Source organism: Myotis yumanensis, unplaced genomic scaffold (assembly GCF_028538775.1).
Source record: "Myotis yumanensis isolate MYYU_CA2020_CCGP unplaced genomic scaffold, mMyoYum1.0.hap1 SCAF_1, whole genome shotgun sequence".
In the NCBI taxonomy this organism is placed as follows: domain Eukaryota; kingdom Metazoa; phylum Chordata; class Mammalia; order Chiroptera; family Vespertilionidae; genus Myotis; species Myotis yumanensis.
In genome coordinates, this window is record NW_027223752.1 from 125,526,647 (window position 1) to 125,545,954 (window position 19,308).

The window sequence follows — 19,308 nt, forward strand, 5'->3', positions numbered from 1 at the left end:
CTCTAGTTCAGTGATGGCGAACCTATGACAAGAGGTGACACACGAACTCATTTTTTTGGTTGATTTTTCTTTGTTAAATGGCATTTAAATATATAAAATAAATATCAAAAATATAAATCTTTGTTTTACTATGGTTGCGAATATCAAAAAATTTCTATATGTGACACAGCACCAGAGTTAAGTTCGGGTTTTTCAAAATGCTGGCACCCCGAGCTCAAAAGGTTCGCCATCACTGCTCTAGTATATAATAATTATGCATGTATCTTGATGAATTTTCAAAAAATTTCACTTGTGTGTTCCAGTTATGTATATTTGCATAACAAATCACCCCTAAACTTATTGGCTTAAAATAGTAGTATTTATTTTGCTTATGAATTTGCAATTTGGTCAGAGCTTGGCTGGAGTAATTTGAAGGCTGGAGGCTGGAATTATTGGAAGTCTCCTTCACTTACAGGTTTGCTTATTGATGCTACCTATTGACTGGACTTTAGCTGCCTATGTGACCAGAATACCTTCATGTGATTCCTTGACTTTCTCATAGCATGGTGTTTGGGTACCAAGGGTGAATATCCAAAGAAAGAGAGCCAGTAGAAGCTCTAGTGCCTTATCTTTTATTTTTTTAAAATATATTTTTATTGATTTCAGAGAGGAAGGGAGAGGGAGAGAGAGATAGAAACATCAATGATGAGAGAGAATCATCAATTGGCTGCCTCCTGCTCGCCCCACACTGGGGATTGAGCCTGCAACCTGGGCGTATGCCCTGACCAGGAATCAAAACGTGACCTCCTGGTTCATAGGTTGACACTCAGCCACTGAGCCACACCAGCTGGGCTGTAGTGCCTTTTCTAACCTAACATTGGAAATCATGTAGTGTCAGTTCCAGTGCTTTCTGTATCATGGAGGTGAGCCACTAAGGCTATCCAATATTCAAGGGGAAGGAATTGGACTTCACCTTCTGATGGGAGAAGTGTCAAAGGATCTGTTGACATGTGTTTTTTTTTTTAATTTTATTTTATTGTTTAAAGTATTACAGATAGTAGTACATATGTCTTCTTTTTTTTCCCCCATTGTCCTTCCCCCGGCCTCCCCTGCTCCCCGGCACATATCCCCTCACCCCACCCCCTCCATGTTTTTAAACCACCACACTTATGTAACCAACTCTCTATTCAAGAAGCAGAACATTACCAATACTCCAACCTCACATTCCTATCATTACCTGCTGCCCCAAGTGTAACCACTATCCTTATTTCTAGTAGCATAGATTGCCTGTTTTTGTACTTTATGGAAATGAATCATGCAAAATGTACCTTTTGTGTCTAGCTTTTTTTCTCCCAGCATTGGTTGTGAGATTCATCTATGTTGCTCCATGTAGATTGTTCTTATTACTGTTTAGTATTCTATTTTGTAAATAGCAGATAATGTTTTTTGTCCTATTTATTGTTGATAGGCATTTGGGCAGTTTCTAGTTTTTGGCTAATATGAAAGGTTCTGATTTGAAATTCTAGTCCATGTGTTTTGTTATGTATGTTGAGAAAATGTGTAGGAGTGAAATTACTGGGTTTAGGGTATGCATGTATTAAATTTTTGTAGATACTGTTGAACAGTTTTCGAAACTCTGCCACCTGGTAATTTTGAACATGGTTTCTTAATATTAGGTTTTATGCTTGAAAAGGGTACACAAAATCCTCTTCAAAATGTATTAATAATGTGCTCCTCAGATTCTGGATAGTTATTATTGACAGACAAGGCTGGGCTCAGCTATCTCTGTTGACCGGAATGTGGCTTCTTCAGTGTGATGTCTTCTTACATGGTGACTCAGATTTGTAAGAGCAAGTGTGCCAGTGAACAAAGCAAATTCTGCATGGCCTTTTTGATCTAACCTCAGAAGTCTAGCCCAGTTTTTGCATGAGAAATGAATTCTCCATTGCATTTCTTCAATTCACAGAATTGTCATTAATCAGAATTTAGATAATTTGATTTTTAAAATTTGTATTCTAAATCTAATATCTGTTTCACTAACAAGTGTTAAGATTGAAATTCTTTGTTATAATGAGAATGGGTTTACAATAAATTCAAATTTTTCATATAAATACTTAATAGTAATGTTTTTCTTTAAACATACATAGATGTTGATCTATTTAATTTTAATAAGTAATTTTAGGACTCATATTATTATTAGTGAACTATTTTTACCATCACTTTTCCAATGTTGAATTTGTGCTTTGAATCTATAAACTTTGTTGGTTGGTGTTAAAAGAGATCCAGATTGTACCCCAAGCTATTCCCACAGTATTTTCACTAAGGTAATTGAGTTGACCATACTTTTATCAAGGTATAACAATTGATAACTGGAGCTGTCTAGAGACTACACTGAGTGACTTTTTCAGGAAGATGTTCTCATTTATCAGAAATGATTCAGGAGAGTATTAGGCAGGAGCTGGCTCACACCATTGTGACAGGGAAGGAGGACTGCTGTGTATGTCTAAGGCACTAGGGGTTGCAGTTAACATGTTGTTTCATGGGTGCTTTCTAGTAGCAAATTGCAGTGATTTTTTAAAGACTAGGTTGAACTGAAAATTGTATTGCAGTGATAAAGAACTGTGTTGTTGAGTCTTTTTGTCTTTCCCATTTGATTAATGTAATCCTATACAACACAGTGACTTGAACATTCTAGAGAGGATTGTAAAATGTACTCTAAACATAATTTAAAAACCACCCAGGTATGTGTTTTAGCATAGAGAAGTTATGGTGAAAGAAAACTAGCATAAATATTTAGAACAAAGAAGACTAAATGTATCATAGTATTAAAATGGTATTGAATGCACATATATAAAAGATAATATTCACCTAAAATTGGCTAGTTGTTTGTATAATTTTGACAAGAAAGCTTGTACAGTGAGAGGCATGGGCAGATGAATTTGCAAATCTGTCTCAAAAATTCTGGGACAATGTGCCAGCACTGGGAGTTTTAGCTCCTTGAGGGCAACTAGGAATCTTATGAGGTGGCTTTGGGAAGCTTGGACCTTAGGATTTGTCTCCCAGACACTAGCTTTATGACTATATTATAATGAAGGCGGAAAAATAGGCTGCTCTAAATATTGAGGGGTGAACTCTGGAGATAAAGAAGTTGTTCTGAGGTGGGGGAGAGTGGAAGGAATAAGTCACTTTTATTTTAAAAACATTATTAGGTTATTTTTTTATTGTGGACATTATTAGAAATGCCCCCAATTCCCCCCCCCCCCCCCACTTTCCCACTCCACCCCATCCCTGCAACATCCTAGGCCTTTACCACACTATTGTCTGTATCCTTGGATGATGCATATCTACACTAATAAAAGACAAAGATGCTAATTGACCATACCTTCGCTACGCCCTAAGCCACGCCCACCAGCCAATCAAGGCGACTATATGCAAATTAACCCAACCAAGATGGCGGCCGGCAGCCACAGAGCTGGAGCAAGCTGGAGGCTTGGTTGTCCCGGCGATGGAGGAAGCCAAGCTTCCCGCCTGCCCTGAGCTGGCTGTGGCCTCTACTCATGGCAACAAAGTTTCAATTATAGAAGACAAATAAATCCCAGATACCTGCTTCCAGCCAGCCTCCACTGGGAGCTTGGGTGGCTGGGGGCTGTGGCCAGCTGCAAACGGCCATCAGCCCCTCACCCAGGCTGGCAAGGCACTCCTATACTTATACTATTGTACTATTTGAAAGTGGCGCCTTTTCTATCTCCCTTGCTTCATTGATTGACAGTATTGCCAATTTCTATCCTGGTTGATAAAATGAGTAATTCTGCAATTGATTAAGGTCAAATCCATTTTGTTAACTCCTGTTTTTTTGTGTGTGGTTGCCATATATTTTTAATGCTATGTGGGAACTTAGGAAATAAAAAAATATCCTTTTTATTTATCTATATGTTTACCATTTCTGGTGCTCTTCATTCTTTTGTGTAGATCAAAGTTTCCATGTGGTATCATTTCACTTCAGCCTGAAGAACTTCCCTTAATGTTTTCTGTAGTACAGATCAGCTATGTTGTTTTAAAAAATGTCTGTACATTTTTTTACCTTTTCCCACTTGCCCCCTCCTCTTGAATCTGGGAAGGCTAGCGATTTCTTTGACCTGTAATATATAGCAGAAATGAAACACTATGACTTTCTGAGGCTAGTTACTAAAAGACCATGAAGTTTGTACTTTATTCATTAGAACACTTGTTCTTAGAGCTCTGAGTCACCATGTGAGAAAACTTACCAGGCTGGTGAGGCCACATTTTGGTCAACAGAGGCAGCTGAGCCAAGCAGTCTAGTCACTCTTTCCATGGCGTCAGATATGTGAGTGAAGCTGTCTTGAACCCCACTAAGCTTCTCATTCACCAGGTGAATACCACTGAGTGACTTCCTTTGATGCCATAAGGAGTAGAAAGATAACCTAGCCAAAACCTGCCTAAATTCCTGATTCTCTTAATTGTGAGATATAATGAAATCATTGATTTAAGCTATTATTTTTTGAAGTAGTTACACAACATTAGGTAAGTGGAACAAAATTTGGGGTGCTGTTGTAAAAAACCTAAAATGTGACATTGGCTTTGCAACAAGATGTCAGGCAGAAGTGGAAAGGACTTTGAGAAGACTGTTAGTAGAATCCTCACATCCATGGAGGAAGGTGTCAATGAGGACTTAAAGGAAAGTAAGGAAAATTTTATTGGAAGATGATGGAGGATCTTGTTGTGTAATGACACATGCTTTAGAAAATTTTATAATATGGAGAATTATGTATTTAATGAACTGACGAATCCTGCTTAGGAGATTTCAAGATAGAATGTTGAAAGGGTCAACTGGTTTTTGTTTGGTTTTGAACTGTGAATCATGAAGTATGGCTAGACAAAGCTATATGAGAAAAGGAACTATTCAATTTCAAACAGAATTTAGAGGAACAAGATCTGAAAATGAAACTCTTTTTCATCCTTAGTTTCTCCCAGAAGAACATACTCAAAGTAAAGTACTACCTCAGGACAAAGATAAAATCTAAGGCCATTAGAAAAGCATGGATTCAAGGTAGAGATGAAGCCAAGGTTATGTTTATAAAACTTTCTGTTAAGAGTTCAGAAACAAATAAAAGGGCTTGTAAGGTTCTTAAAGAGTTACATTATAGACAAGGGGTGGGCAAACTTTTTGACTCGAGGGCCACAATGGGTTCTTAAACTGGACTGGAGGGCCGGAACAAAAGCATGGATGGAGTGTTTGTGTGAACTAATATAAATTCAAAGTAAACATCATTACATAAAAGGGTACGGTCTTTTTTTTTTTTTTAGTTTTATTCATTTCAAACGGGCCGGATCCGGCCCGCGGGCCGTAGTTTGCCCACGGCTGGTATAGACTCTCTCTCTTAAACACTAGTTTCTAAGAATCTTTAGGACATTGCCCCACAGCAACCTCACAGGTAGCCCAAGGTAGAAAAGGATTTATTTAGAAGGAATTTGTGGATATGACTTTTATCTATGGAATAGGATATAAATTGATACACAAAAAAATCCATGACATTTATACAGTAATTATATAAGCTTGGATTTAAGTCCCCCATCCCACCCCCAAAACCAAAACAGAGACTGCATAAAATAAAGAGAGACTTTTGGACTTTCAACCATCTATGGGCAGGAAGCAGGCTGAGTAGGCTACACAGCTTCAGAAATGGTATAGTTCTGATTGACAGAGGAATGGTGGCATGAGAGATCCCCTTGAGCTCTTTCCCTGAAATTTCAACAAGTTAACCAACTATAATTCAAAAAAGAATTCCCTGCTCAATACAGAGGCACACCTGAGAGACCTGCATGTTAAAACATCTAAAGGTGGGCAACCAGGAATAAATGGGCAAACAGGAAGGGTGGAAAGCTCAGATGGACCACAGATGCAGCCCTGCAGCCAGGAGCTCATGGCTCAGCCTGGAGAGGGGAGGAAGCTGGTGGTAGCAGACACTTCACTTAGGAAGGACAGAGCTGCAGGGGGCAGTCCAGCAGGGCAAGTGGATGGAACAGTGACAAAGCAAACAGATAACTGACAGACCCTGCTTCCCCTCGTCCCCACCTTCTCTCTTCCCCGTCTCCTACTTTCCCTCACCACCCGCCCCGCCCCCCCCACCGCACCAGGTGGTCCCCCCCTCCTCCTCCTTTCCTCAGCGCGCGTGCCGCTGGTCACCTGCCATGTACTGTGCTGCCCCCTGGTGGTCAGCGCACATCATAGTGATCAGTCGAGCTCCAGGTCTCCTGGTCAAACTCCTGAGGGGACACTTTGCATATTAGCCTTTTATATATATAGCTACCATGATGGACAATGTAGATGAAATGGAAAAATTCCTAGAAAAATACAATGCTCCAAAACTGAATCAGGAAGAATCAGAAACCTGAATAGGCCAATAACAAATGATGAAATTTAAGCACTGATGAAACAAAACAAAACAAAAACACCTCTAAGCAAAGAAAAGCCCTGGTCCAGATGTCTTCACAGGGGAGTTTTACCAGACATTCAAAGAACTAACACTCATCCTCCTCAAACTATTCCAAGAAATCTAAGAGGAAGGAACACTTCCAAGTTCTTTTTATGAGGCCAGCATTACCCTAATTCCAAAATCAGATAAAGACACTACAAGGGAAGAGAATTACAGGCCAATATCCCTGGTGAACATAGATGCTAAAATCCTCAAAAAATATTAGCATATTGGATCCAACAATATATTAAAAAAAGATCATACACCATGACAAGTGTAATTTATTTCAGGGATGCACATCTGGCACAATATTTGTGAATCAATAAACGTGATACATCACATAAACAAGTTGAAAGACAAAAATCACACTATCATAACAATAGATGCAGAAAAAGCATTAGACAAAATCCAACACCCATCTAATCTAATAAAAGAGAAACATGCAAATGGACCACCCCTGCTACACCCCAAGCCACACCCACCAGCCAATCAGAGTGACTATATGCAAATTAACCCAACCAAGATGGCGGCCGACAGCCACAGAGCTGGAGCAAGCAGGAGGCTTGGTTGCCCCGGCAATGGAGGAAGCCAAGCTTCCTGCCTCCCCTGGTGGGCTGTTGCCTCCGCTCAAGGCAACAAAGTTTCAATAATAGAAGACAAACAAATCCCAGATACCTGCTTCCAGCCGTCTCCACTGGGAGCTTGGGTGGCTGCGGGCCATGGCCAGCCTGTAAACAGCCATCAGCCCCTCACCCAGACTGGCCAGGCACCCCAGCAGGACCCCCCTCCACCCTGAAAGGGGTGTGGTCAGTCTGAAAACGGCCCTCAGCCACTCACCCAGGCTGGTCAGGCACTCCAGTGGGGACCCCCTACCCGGAAGGGGCTGTGGCCAGCCTGCAAACAGCCATCAGCCCCTCACCCAGGCTGGCCACACCCTCATGGGGTGAGGGTCCCCACTGGGGGGCTTGGCTAGCCTGCAAACAGCCATCAGCCCCTCACCCAGACTGGCAACACCCTCATGGGCTGAGGGTCCCGCTGGGGGGCTTGGCCAGCCTGCAAACAGCCATCAGCCCCTCACCCAGGCTGGCCAGACACCCCAGTGGGGACCCCCACACTGAAGGGGCTATGTCCAGCCTGCAAACATTCATCAGCCCCCCACCCAGGCTGTCCAGGCACCCCAGCGGGGACCCCCACCCTGAAGGGGCTGTGGCCAGCCTGAAAACAGCCATCAGCCCCTCACCCAGGCTGGCCAGGCACCCCAGCAGGACCCCCACCCTGATCCAGGACACCATTCAGGGCAAACCAGCCGGCCCCCACCCATGCACCAGGCCTCTATCCTATGTAATAAAAGGGTAATATGCAAATTGACCCTAACAGCAGAATGACTGGGAATGACTGGTCATTATGACCCACACTGACCACCAGGGGGAAGAGGCTCAATGCAGGAGCTGCCCCCTGGTGGTCAGTGCGCTCCCACAGGGGGAGCTCTGCTCACCCACAAGCCAGGCTGCCAGCTGCCAGTACAGCGGTGGTGGTGGGAGCCTCTCCTGCCTCCTCAGCAGTGCTAAGGATGTCCAACTGCAGCTTAGGCCTGCTCCCCGCTGGCAAGTGGACATCCCCCGAGGGCTCCTGGGCTGCCAGAGTGATGTCTGACTGCCAGCTTAGGCCTGGTCCCCCGGGGAGCGGGCCTAAGCCAGCAGGTGGTCATCCCCCGAGCAGTCTCAGACTGTGAGAGGGCACAGGCCGGGCTTAGGGACCCCCCACCCCCCTGAGTGCACAAAGTTTTATTCACTGGACCTCTATTTTTTGATAAAAACTGTCAGTAAAGTGGGAATAGAGGGATCATATCTCAACGTAATAAAGACCTTATATGGCTTACCTGCAGCCAAAATCATACTCAATGGGCAAACCTAAAACCATTACCCCTAAGAACAGGAATAAGACAGGGATGTCCATTTTCATAACTCTTACTTGAGATAGTATTGGAAGTCTTAGTCACAGTGATCAGAAAAGAAGAAAACATAAAAGGCATCAAAATTGGAAAGGAGGAAGTAAAACTGTCATTATTGGCAGATGACATTATATTGTACATGTAAAACCCTAAAGACTCCACCAAAAAACTACTGGATTTAATAAATGAATTCAGCAATGTAGCAGGGTACAAAATTAACACACAGAAATTGAAGGCATTTTTATACACCAATGATGAATTCTCAGAAAGAGAAACTAAAAAAACAATCCCATTTACCATTGCAACAAAAAAATTAAGATACTTAGGAATAAATTTCATCAAGGAGGTGAAAGACTTGTACTCGGAAAATGACAGTACATTGAAAAAGAGATAGAGGAAGATATAAACTAGTGGAAGAATATCCAGTGTTTATGGCTTGGTAAAATTAACATCATTAAATTGTCTATACTACCCAAAGCAATCTACAGATACAATGCAATCCCTATTCAAATACCAGCAACATATTTCACAGATCTAGAACAAATACTACAAAAATTTATATGGAACCAAAAAGGACTGTGAATAGCAGCAGCAATCTTGAGAAAGAAGAACAAAGTTGGAGGAATCACAATACCAAATATCAAGTTATACTACAAAGCCATTGTAATCAAAACTGGCACAAGAACAAGCATATAAATAAATAGAACAGAACAGAGACCCCAGAAATCCACTCAAGCTACTATGTTTAATTAATATTTGACAAAGGAGGCACGAGCATACAATGGAGACAAGACAGTCTCTTCAACAAATGGTGTTGGGAAAACTGAACAGACACATGCAAAAAGATGAAACTAGACCACCAACTTACACCAGACACTAGAATAAACTAAAAATGGATAAAAGACTTAAATGTAAGTCGTGAAACTATAAAAATCTTAGAAGAAACCATAGGCAGCAAAATCTCAGATATCTCTCGTAGCAATATGTTTGCCAATATATCTCCTAGGGCAAGGGATTCTACAGAGAAAATAAACAAATGGGACTATCCTATATAATAAAAGCCTAATATGCTAAGTGTCCAGTCGTCTGTTCAACCAGTCAAAGCATAATATGCTAATGATATGCTAAGGCTGTTCAACCATGATGTGCACTGACCACCAGGGGGCAGACGCTCTGACTGGTAGGTTAGCTTGCTGCTGAAGTCCAGCTGATCAGGACTGAGAGAGATGAGCTGGACATGCCCTGGAGCCCTCCCTGGCTGGCCAACCTCCTGTATCCCTTCCTGGCCCCAATCGTGCACTGGTGGGGTCCCTTGGCCTGGCCTGCACCCTCTTGCAATCTGGGACCCCTCAGGGGATGTTGGAGAGCTGGTTTTGGCCTGATCCTGCAGGCCAGGCCGAGGGACCCCACTGGTGCATGAATTCATGCACCGGGCCTCTAGTATCAAAATAAAAATCTTCTGCACAGAAAATGGAATCATCAAACAAAATAAAAAGGGAGCCCACTGTATAGGAAATATATTTGCCAACTAGTGGCCTGGTGCACGGATTCATGCACATTTAAAGGAAATTAATTAGAAGAACGAGTCATGTGGTAATTATGTTACTGCAAAAAATTACATGTCAAAATACTATATATAATATAGTATAAAATTAAAATACAAAATATTTTAACACTTGGGTTGCGGGTGAATTTCCCGCCAAAATATAAGATGGCGCGTTAAAATGCCCATATCTTTTGAAGTATGGGTTCGATTGAAATGAAATATTTGGTAATACGCAGTTACAATCGGCCCGAGTTTACACGTTTCCCGCACTCCACCGCAAATCTATATGAACCGAGTTTAAGACGGCTCCCGCGGAGTACGCGCAATTCACGCGAGCTGACTTAACTCGTTTCCCGCAACCCAAGTGTTCTATAATAGAAGTGTCAGAGATGAAAGAAAATTAGTAAAATGTATATGAAAGTAATATATAAATTGATTAATAAATAAACAATAACATGATATAAAAACAAAGACATGATATAAAAATAACAAAAAATATGACATAAAAACAACATTGATTGATAAATTGATTAATGAATAAACAACATGATATAACAACAACAAAGTGCCAATAGTTGGTCTTCAGATACATTCTGTTGTCATGTGTGATTGGCGCCAGCAAGAGCTGTATATGGAGACAACCAAGATGGCAGCATAAGTAAACACCTGAATTTGCGCACAACCACATTAAAAATACAACTAAAAGACAAAACGAATATCATTCAGAACCAAGGGAAGGCTGGCTGAGTGGACATTCTACAACTAGAAGGAAAGAGAAAAGCGCATTGAGTCCAGTAGGAGGTGCAGAGGTGTGGAAGTGTAGAGGTATGGAGACGTGCGCAAAAGGGGCTGGCAGCTGGGTATGCTGTTGTCTTTTTCAACTGGGAGGGAGATACAACCTCCCCACTCCTCTGAACTCCAGCTCAGGGTGAGAATTTGGGGACCCAGACTCATACTGAGAGAAACTGTACTGTCTGGTATCGGGCCGGAGCATGAGGGTGGCTTTCTAGCAGTGGTGCTTGCAGCATTCATTGTTCCTGCACGGGGCTGCAGGACACAGAGACCCAGGGACCTATCTAGGGGGAGGGCAATCGGGCAACCATTGCTGTTTGCACCACCTGGTGATTCCCTGAGACCATGCCTCACCCAATTTAGAACCCCACCCAAGCTGTGCGCAGAGGCTTTTGCATACTAATGGCCTGGCGTTTCTCTACCTAAAAACCTGTCAAACTGTAGTTGGGTCAGAGAACCACAGAGTTTCCAAAAGAAGGCCTAAGGCTTGTCAGCAGCCTGCATTACTTCACAGCTGCGCCTCACCTGGTCACCTCCAAACCCCAAACAAAGAGGAGGAATCTGCAGATCTCTCTGTAGCACCTGCTGGGTGGCCTCAGGAAGTGGCGGACTTTGCACCTCCTTGGAGATCCAAGAGCCAGTCTACCCAGTGGTCAGAGTGAGACCATCCAGATTACAACTCTTCACATCCATAAGAGACACACTCAGGGGGCAGACTCAGTGAGCGCCAAAGCCCCACTGAAGCAAGTCCTGCCACATAAGGGTGTCTCCAGCACAGAAGTTCTCCCATTGTAGACACAACTGGTCCTCACAGCCAATTAACCTGGAGGTCAATTCCTCCCAGTGACACCAACAGCAATCAAGGTTTAACTACAACAAGACTGTGCACACAGCCCACAAAGGGGAGCACCAAGAGTGTCCACCTCAGATAATTAGGGAGGCTGAGCCACTGGGCCCTATAGGACACCTAGCACACAAAGCCACTCTAGCAACACAGGGAACCAGCCAAAATGCACAAAGAAACAGGTCACAAATGAAAGAAATGGAGGAAAGCAAACTACTTGATATAGAGTTCAAAACCATGGTTATAAGGCTACTCAAGAATCTTCTATAAACCTCTGAGAGGTATAGTGTGACCCTCAAGGATATGAAAAAGGACCAACTAGGAATTAAGCATAAACTGACTGAAATAAAGAATAATATACAGAGATCCAACAGCAGACTAGAGGATCCCAAGAATCAAGTCAAAGATTTAAAATACGAAGAAGCAAAAAAAGACCCAACCAGAAAAGCAAAAGGAACAAAGAATACAAAAATATGAAGATAGTGCAAGGAGCCTCTGGGACAACTTTAAGCGTACCAATATCTGAATTATAGGGGTGTCAGAAGAAGAGAGAGAGCAAGATATTGAAAACCTATTTGAAGAAATAATGACAGAAAACTTCCCCTACCTTGTGAAAGAAATAGACTTACAAGTCCAGGAAGCGCAGAGAACCCCAAACAAAAGAAATCCAAAGAGGACCACACCAAGACACATCATAATTAAAATGCCAAGGGCAAAAGACAAAGAGAATCTTAAAAGCAGCAAGAGAAAGAAACTCAGTTACCTACAAGGGAGTACCCATAAAACTGTCAGCTGATTTCTCAACAGAAACTATGCAGGCCAGAAGGGAGTGGCAAGAAATATTCAAAGTGATGAATAGCAAGAACCTACAACCAAGATTACTCTATCCATCAAAGCTAGCATTTAGAATTGAAGGTCAGATAAAGAGCTTCACAGATAAGAAAAAGCTAAAGGAGTTCATCACCACCAAACCAGTATTATATGAAATGCTGAAGGGTATTCTTTAAGAAGAGGAAGAAGAAAAAGGTAAAGATAAAAATTATGAACAACAAAATGACAGCAAATACTTCTATCAACAAGTGAATCTAAAAATCAAGTGAATAAAAAATCTGATGAACAGAATAAACTGGTGAATAGAATAGAATCAGGTATAGAAAGAGAATGGACTGACTGTTCCCCGGGGGGAAGGAAGTGTGGGGGGTGCAGGAAGAGACTGGACAAAAATTGTACAACTATGGATGAGGATAGTGAGGGGGTTAAGGGCAGGGAGTGGGGTGGGACCTGGGTGGAGGGGAGCTATGGAGGGAAAAAGAGGAACAACTATAATAATCTGAACAATAAAGTTGTATTTTTTTAAAAAGAGTTTTATATATGTTGTGCATGTGCGAGTCAATGTTTATTTTTAAATTGCCAGTGCGTGTCATATGTACTGGATGGTCAGACAGAGGTATGGTTGGTCAGCCCAGTGGTCGGCAAACCGTGGCTCGCGAGCCACATGCAGCTCTTTGGCCCCTTGAGTGTGGCTCTTCCACAAAATACCTCACGCATGTACAGTGCGATTGAAACTTTGTGGCCCATGTGCAGAAGTCGGTTTTCGGCCTGGGCGAGTCTATTTTGAAGAAGTGGCGTTAGAAGAAGTGGGGGGTGTAAGTCGGTCGGGCGACGGGAGACGTGGCACAGGCGGGCTGCGGGATACACAGCGTGGGGGAGGCGCTCGCGATTCATGCACGAGTTGAATGAGCCAGTCAGTCAGCAGTCTCATTGTGCAGTGGTTAGTGCTAGTCGTGTCCAAAAATCGCGCGCGGGTGACAAAAGTACCTACTTGAAGCATAAAGTTACCTGTATTTTTCCAACCAGCTGCAAATCCTACAGGTATTTTTGTCATCAATTTAAGAATTGTAATTATTTTGTGTTGGTGGCTTTATTATTATAAAATGAAACATTTTTTTAGGTGCCCTGTTTGACATGGCTACAGAGAAGAAGCAAAGAAAAACGGAAGACGAAAACCATGAATTTTTTAAATTTTTTATTTATTTTTTATTTTTTTTAATTAAATTTTTATTGTTCAGATTACATTTGTTCCTCTTCCCCCCCCCCCATAACTCCCCTCCTTCCAGTTCCCGCCCCACCCTCCGCCCTCACTCCCCACCCACTGTCCTCATCCATAGGTGCATGATTTTTGTCCAGTCTCTTCCCGAATCTCCCATTCCCCTTTCCCCCCCAAGAATAGTCTGTCCATTCCCTTTCTATGTCCCTGATTCATTATAATCACCAGTTCATTCTGTACATCAGATTATTTATTCACTTGATTCTTAGATTCACTTGTTGATAGATGCATGTTTGTTGTTCATAATTTGTATCTTTACCTTTTTCTTCTTCTTCCTCTTCTTAAAGGATACCTTTCAGTATTTCGTATAATACTGGTTTAGTGGTGATGAACTCCTTTAGCTTTTCCTTATCTGTGAAGCTCTTTATCTGACCTTCAATTCTGAATGATAGCTTTGCTGGATAAAGTAATCTTGGTTGTAGGTTCTTGGTATTCAGCACTTTGAATATTTCTTGCCACTCCCTTCTGGCCTGTAAAGTTTCTGTTGAGAAATCAGCTGACAGTCGTATGGGTATTCCCTTGTAGGTAATTGAGTCTCTTTCTCTTGCTGCTTTTAAGATTCTCTCTTTGTCTTTTGCTCTTGGCATTTTAATTATGATGTGTCTTGGTGTGGTCCTCTTTGGATTCCTTTTGTTTGGGGTTCTCTGTGCTTCTTGGACCTGTAAGTCCATTTCTTTCACCAGGTGGGGGAAGTTTTCTGTCATTATTTCTTCAAATAGGTTTTCAATATCTTGCTGTCTCTCATCTTCTGGCACCCCAATAATTCTGATATTAGTCCGCTTGAAACTGTCCCAGAGGCTCCTTACACTATCTTCACACTTTCGGATTCTTTTTTCATTTTGCTTTTCCAGTTGGGTGTTTTTTGCTTCTTCGAATTTTAAATCTTTGGTTTGATTCTTGTGCTCCTCTGGTCTGCTATTGGGTATAATATTCTTTATTTCAGTCCGTGTATGCTTACTTTCTAATTTCTTTATCGTAGCATCGAGGGTCTCATTAGTTTTCGTGGGGCTCTGCTCAAGTTTATTGCAAGCCCTCAAAATTGCGATTTTTAGCTCCATATCCTCCATTTCTGTCATGTTTTTTTGTCTCCGCATCTTTTATGCTTTCTTGGTGCACCCCTTGTGGTCTTTGTGCGCAGTCTTGTTCTAGTTAAGCCTTAATTGTTGTAGTTAATACTAGAGGGATTTGACCACCAGGCCGACTGGCTGTGGGAATCAGCTGTGTGGAAAACTTCTGTCCTCTGGGGAGGTGCTAACCTAGCCTTTGCCTGAGGCGATTGGCAAATGGGTCTGCGCAGGGCTTGGGTGGGGCGGGATCAACAGGGCGGGGGGAGGGAGCAGCTATGGCTGCTCTCAGTCCGTCCCCAGGGGCTCTGCCTCTCTGTCCCAGCAACCGCTGCAAACCTCGGAGGGACTGTAGCCAGACAGTCCCGCTTCTCCCGTTCGAGTCTGGATCCCTAGAGACTCGCCTGGATCTGTAGCCCAGAGTCTGAGACTCCCTCCTGATTGAAAATGACAACTGCGCCCTCAGCCACCAGCCCGCTTTGCGCGCGCACCACCGCACCACCGTACCTTTAAATTTTCCACACTGCGCCTCCTCTGAGCCTCGTAATCCTGTTGTTTTTCCTTCTAGTTGAAGAGTCTCTCCTCAGCCAGCCTTCCTGTGGTTCTGGTTGATGTCCGTTCCATCTTTTAGTTGTATTTTTGAAGTGGTTGTTTGCGGCAGCTGTCTCCGGTGTTTACCTATGCCGCCATCTTCGATTCTCTGAAAACCATGAATTTAAAGTTGAATGGACCGAGACTTTTGAGTTTATTCAAAATTTAAATGGCCTTCTGACCGGTCTTATTTATCAGGAAAAATTGGCGCATAACAAGAAATCAAATTTGGAGAGACACTTTACAACTAAACACGTGTCATTTAGTACTAAATATCCTGTCGGTGATGCAAGGAAGAAAGCAGTTGAGGAACTTCAGAAGAGTCAAGAAAAATCAAGTTCTGTAATTAATTACTGGATGCAATCTTCCAACAATGTTAATATTGCAAGTTTTGTGGTTAGTCCAGAGATTGCTAAGAGAGGAAAATCATATACAGACGGCGAATACATAAAAAGTTGTTTTATAAATGCATCTGAAGAGCTATTTTGGGATTTTAAGAACAAAGCAGATATTCTAAAAAAAAATTAAAGAGTTACCATTGTCTGCTAAAACAGTGAAAGATAGAACAGTCAAAATGTCTTCGAATATAACCAACCAGCAAGTCGAAGATCTTAAATTGGTTTCAGCTTTATCAATAGCAGTTGATGAGTCTTGTGACATAAATGATACAGCGCAAGTTTCATTTTTTGTACGATTTATTTCATCTACAGGTCCTAAAGAAGAACTTTTAGGATTATTGCCACTCAAAGGTCAAACACGTGGAGAGGATATAGCAAATGCTGTAATTGAGTGCATTGAAAAACATCATATTCCACTCGATAAAAATTGTCTCAATTTCAACAGAAGGGTCGAAAAGTATGACCAGTGTAAGAAATGGGTTTGTTGCTATTTTGAAAGAAAAAATTAATCACGAGATACTTACTTACCATTGCATCATTCATCAAGAAGCTCTCTGTGCGCAGACATTTCCAGAAGAAATTTGCAAAGTTATGGAATTGGTGATTAAGATTATCAACTCCATTATAGCTAAAGCTCTTAACCATCGCCAATTTAAAGAATTTAGTTGAAATGGAGAGTGAGTATGCAGATCTTCTGCTGCATAACAAGGTACGTTGGTTATCAAGAGGAAACGTTTTGAAATGTTTCACTTCCTTATTAACAGAAATTAAAGCATTTCTCCTTGAGAAGGGTGTTCACTATCCAGAACTAACGAACGATCAGTGGATCCAAAAATTTTATTTCATGGTAGACGTTACATCTCATCTAAATCAGCTTAATCGTAAACTACAGGGGAAAGGAAACACAGTTTTTTCGATGTTAGAAGAAGTTATTTCATTCGAAAACAAATTATCTCTTTTTGCTCAAGATTTTGAAAGAGAAACTTTGATTCACTTTCCAAGCCTGTTGAAACATCGCCAAGAAAATAATTCTGATATTGACATTTGCTATTTCAAAACAACACTTTTAAATATGAGGGAAGCTTTTCTCAACAGGTTTCAGGAATTCAGAAACAGCAAAGTGATGTTAGCCTTTGTTAAAAAACCTCTCAATGCTACTGTAACAGAATTAAATTTTTCTCCATTTAATATTGACATTGGCAACTTTGAAATGCAATTGCTGGGTTTAAAAAACAAAGAACTGTGGAGCTCGAAATTTGAACGTCTTGGCGCTGATATAGAAATATTGGAGAAAAACAAATGTGAACTTAGTTCACGGCACAAGTGGTCTACTTTGAAAGACCTGGAGAAGGAAGATATGTTGATTTTTAACACCTGGAATAGTATTCCTGACTCATATAATCAACTGAAAAAACTAGCATTTGCTGTTCTTTCCTTATTCGGGTCTATATATTTATTCGAACAATCATTTTCAAGCATGAACCTTATCAAGAGTAAATTGAGAAGTCATCTTATTGATGAGAACCTGGAATTGTGCCTAAAATTAAAAACAACAACATACAAACCTGACTTACCCAAACTTTCCAAGGAGATGGAAGGCCATTGTTCACATTAGTGTTTGTCAGTCATTATCATGATTTAATTTTATGGATATTGTTAGGTAAATTGTAAGAAATTTAATTTTATCAATAAATAATGTTGTTATTAAGTATGATATCAAGTTTTATTCAACGTACCTATAGTTTAACTAAGACTTAAAACTTTAAGTAAAGTTTATTAAGTTAATTTTAGGGAACGTTGTGGAGTGAAAAAAGATCTAGTGTTGAGGATTGAGGAAGGTATGTTGAGATGGTTTGGACATACGGAGAGGATGAATGAAAGGAGATGGATGAAACAAGTATACAAGATGAGTGTGGATGGGAGAGTTGGAAGCGGTCAACCTCAGCGAACATACCTCAATCAGATTGAGGATGTTTTTAGCAAAGGCCAGCTTAGGAGTACCCTAATTAAGTTAATAACAGTGTACCTACCTATATAGTTTAAGTTTAAAAAATTTGGCTCTCAAAAGAAATTTCAATCGTTGTACTGTTGATATTTGGCTCTGTTGACTAATGAGTTGACGACCACTGACTTAGCCTTTTATATAGGAAGGTGATACATCTAATAAAGGGTTAATATCCAAAATGTATAAGGAACTCATACTACTTAACAAAAGGAAGTCAAACAATCCAATTAAAAAAATGGGCAAAGGACCTAAATAGACACTTTTCCAAAATGGATATACAGATGGCCTACTGACATAAAAAATGCTCAAAGTCACTAATCATCTGAGAGTTGCAAATCAAAATGACAATGACCTATCACTTCACACCTGTTAGAATGGCTACCATCAACAAATGCCAAGTGCTGGCGAGGATATGGAGAAAAGGGAACCCAAGGACATAGTTGGTGGGAATGATACTGGTGCAGCCATTGTAGAATACAGGAGTTTCCTCAAAAAATGAAACATGCATCTGCCATTTGACCCAATTGTCCCACTTCTAAGAACATATCCTAAGAAACCAGAAACACCAATCAGAAAGAATATATCTATCCCTGTGTTCATAGCAGCACAATTTACAATAGTTAAGATCTGGAAACAGCCCAAGTGTCCATCAGTAGAGGAGTGGATAAAAAAGCTGTGGTATATTTACACCATGGAATACTATGCAGCAGTAAAGAAGAAGGGTCTCTTACCCTTTGAGACAGCATGGAGGGATTTAGAGAGTATTATGCTAAGCAAAATAAGCCAGTCAGAGAAAGAAAAGTATCACGTGATCTCACTCATATGTGGAATCTAATGAACAAAATAAACTGATGAACAAAATAAATCCAGAGGCATAGAAATATGGAACTGACTGTCAAGTCTCAGAGGAAAGGTGGGGATGGATGGGTGTTAGAGATTTACCAAAGAACTTGTATTTATATATGTATATCCCATGGACACAGACAATAGTGCAGTGAAGGCGTTGGCAGGAGTGGATTTGGTATAGATGGGATCAAGGGGGATAAAAGGAGACATCTATTGTGAAGCCATGGCCCGCCTAGCTCGGGTTCAAAGTCTTGGAGAAAGAGCTGACGTGCAAATTAATACACAAGACAAGAAATATAAATTTAGAAATTATGGGGGAAGCCAGCTGGAAACTTAGTTCAAGTGACTAAGCTCTGCTGAATCTCTAAACCCATCTCCTTTTTATTTACTAGAATACACAATTGCCCTTTAGGAATGCAAACAGGCATATCAAAAGGTAAAGTATGGTAAACAGTATAAGATTATCAGGTTAGGGGGTTGCCTTCGGCCATTCAGTCAGCAGCAGGTAATAATATGCAGATATTCAGCCCTGCTGAATTTCAAAGTCCCATTCAGCTTTCTGATGGACTTCTTCATTTGTATATTAATTACTGTTGATCTTTGCCTCCAGCAATCTATAATACTTTCAACAATAAAGATCTAAAGAATAATAAAAATATCTATAATAATAATCTATAATAATAAATGTGTA

The 19,308-nt window shown here is 41.1% G+C and overlaps 1 pseudogene; it reads left to right on the forward strand.

The window, feature by feature from the left end:
- The window catches only part of LOC139013224 (E3 ubiquitin-protein ligase RNF168-like), a 175,872-nt pseudogene that overhangs the window by 6,824 nt on the left and 149,740 nt on the right, over nucleotides 1–19,308 (forward strand).